Consider the following 2,840-nt stretch of genomic DNA (forward strand, 5'->3'; position numbering starts at 1 on the left):
CCATGCTACAAGCTGGGCCAGAGATAGTGTGGTGAGTTCTGCCGCTCTTTTCAGTATGGTATTCTAAAGCTTTCTGTCTGACATGCCCCCGTGGGAGCATGGAGGCCCATCAGTCAAGGCAGCATGCTCTCCTCCAGAGCTTCCAACAGGAGTCAGGCCATGCAATGTCTTAGAAAGACCACTGGAATGGAATCCACCTCCCGGCCAGCAGGACCAGAAAACCAACACTCCCACCCAAGGGCCACCTCTGATCCTCCTTCATTTTCAACTGTTATCCAACTGTCATTTCTCTCAATTCTAGTGGCTAGTTCCACCATCCAGGGGACCATGAAGGTGACATTTCCATTGTTCTCCTGAGCTAGTTATTCAGGCAACACCTACACTGGGACAAGCTAAAGGTGTTAATATGCCGGCTTCAGCCATTTGTAACATTCAAAGGTTCCTTCACAAAAGCAGAACTGTGGACCCACTCGTGTTATTCCAGCCATCTCCAGGCTGAAACATTAACTCCCCAGCACAAACTCACCAATGTACTGCTGATGAAAGAAAAAGCATTGATGTCAGTCTTGTGGTGTGGGAGACGGGGGCATACCGAAAAATCTCGCCCAGAGCATTTGTCTGGGTTGTTTGCTGGGAATGAGTCAGTGGCAAGCCTGATCTCGAGATCGGCTAGAGATCTGATGCCGGACTTTGGATCTGGCGAGAGCCGGGAAAATAGAAGAGGACCCAAAAAGTGGGGCCCTCCCGTCCCCTGCACACTGTTTACTGATGCCACATAGGGCCTTCAAATATATGGATATAGATATATAACAGCAGTTTGTTAGTTGAGCATATAACAATTTATTTGGCAAAGAGGAAAACAAAATTTGCCAAAAGGCACATTCTGTTGTACAAAGTAATTCGTGACGTTTAACATATTAAAACAAATTGCGAAGAAGCAATAAATGATGGAGAGGTGATGCTGTCCAATTGTGGAGTGGCCGACGCGTTTCGAGGGTAACCTCTTCTTCATAAGGGCCCAATTGAACTGTTGACAACATTTCAAGGAGACAAAAAGTAAAATCTTTTATTTTATTTCCATAACAGTCAAGGACTGACTGACAAGCTGTACATAACTCGGGATGCTAGCGAGATGGTGAAGAGCAGAATACTGGAGATCTAGTATGGTGAAAAGAGTGAACTAACAGATCAAAGAGAAACACTCTATACTAATAGCTAAACACATAACAAAGGAGATGTATTGTGTGAGATCCACCTACATGGTGGGATCTAGAAAATGGCGTGATGAAGAGTCAGACAGATCGAGATAAGCCAAAAGCGGTAGTGGGTTCTAAATAGCAAGGACCACCCTTGAATAGTGAAAAAGCTGAGTCAATATGGGGAGCGTGTTTAAGAAAAAACCATACCCCTCCTGTGGACGGAGAAAGAATAACTCCAAAAGAGCGCTACTGAATAAAATAAATAATACTTAAAATAAACCGGAATTGGTTTTAAAGAATGCACTCACTCGAGTTGCGGGACGAGTAGCCAAGGCAACAGGGGCATCCGTGTGGTCAACAAGTATTCGAAACAATTATACGATGCAGGGCATCTGCAAAGAGACACGTACTGCTGGCACCTAAGTGGGGACATATACATTTCTGTTATACTGGAGAAAAATAAACCTGGGGTCTCCCAACCGGGCAAAGGGACCCAAGTAGCGGTAGCTTACCTGTACAGTGCGGGGAACACTGTTAGTGGAAACTGAAACCGGCAGGCAGTGGCTCCGCGCGGTCGTAACCTAGGTAACGAGCTGTGCTGGGGACACGCCGTCAGACGTAGAAAGGAAACTAAATAATAAACATAGAAAAGGGCATAGAAGCCGGTGAGTGAGGAATATGGAGGCCATCATGCAATGGCGCATAGTGCAAGCGTACTCATAGGGACTGACCAGAGATCAGGATAAATAAGAAAAGTAGAGTTAATATGTTCCATAATGAAACATAAGAATTCTGGTGTTCACCATCGCAACGCATTTTATAATTTTGGTTCTAATGGAACAGAAATTTGTGAATAGTACAATAATCGTTACAGTCATGATAGATAACACAAATGGTACATGCAGTTTACTCTTAATAGTCCAAAACAAATCATGTAGAGTCATGAGGCTACTCATTATATAGTGAGACAAGTATAATTCAATGGCAAGGGGATAAAAGATTGCGATGTAGCCTATTACTCATACAAGGTTCGAACGAATGGAGAGATGGTTCAATTGGTCATTCGTGAACAGGTGCAAACATTTAAGTGAATATAGGCAAGTCAAACATAGGAAAATACAGTTCCCTTGAAGAAAACATCAAAGTCACAACACTTGTAATGACAAAGAAAAAAAATTTTTTTTAAGGTCCGGGATACTGACACTTGTGTATAGTAGTTGGCGATGTAACATGTGAGTTTCACAATTCACTATAGAAAGCAACTCAAAGAGAATTCATCATTCAGACCCTTAGGTTGCAAAGTGTCAAGTGTGTGGATCCAGTACTTCTCTCGCTGTGACAACAGGGATTGGTAATTGCCACCTCTGTGTGGACGTTTGACAATTTCTATGACTTGAAATTTAATTTGTGCAATCGTATGTTGGAATTCGATGAAGTGCCTTGCCACTGGGGATCTGAGATTCTTACATCTGATGGTGGATTTGTGTTCTGACCATCTTTCTTTGACGGGTCTTGTGGTTTGTCCTATGTATAATTTACCACAGGGACATTTCAATGAGTAGATGACACCTGCGGAGAGGCAGGTGGAAAAGTCTCTGATTTTGAATTTCTTCCCAGTTTGTGGGTGAGATATCGTTTCAC

The 2,840-nt window shown here is 43.2% G+C and overlaps 1 long non-coding RNA gene across 1 annotated transcript; it reads right to left on the reverse strand.

The window, feature by feature from the left end:
- Positions 1-816: 816 nt before the first annotated feature.
- On the reverse strand, positions 817-1,831 carry LOC138453488 (uncharacterized). The gene is made up of 3 exons (XR_011260440.1): positions 1,712-1,831; positions 1,508-1,618; positions 817-1,027 (listed from the first exon to the last, which is right to left on the reverse strand). It is a non-coding gene; the product is annotated as an uncharacterized lncRNA (long non-coding RNA).
- Positions 1,832-2,840: the final 1,009 nt, after the last annotated feature.

Source organism: Ambystoma mexicanum, chromosome 1p (genome assembly GCF_040938575.1).
Source record: "Ambystoma mexicanum isolate Mex_15411 chromosome 1p, UKY_AmexF1_1, whole genome shotgun sequence".
Taxonomy (NCBI): Eukaryota; Metazoa; Chordata; class Amphibia; order Caudata; family Ambystomatidae; genus Ambystoma; species Ambystoma mexicanum.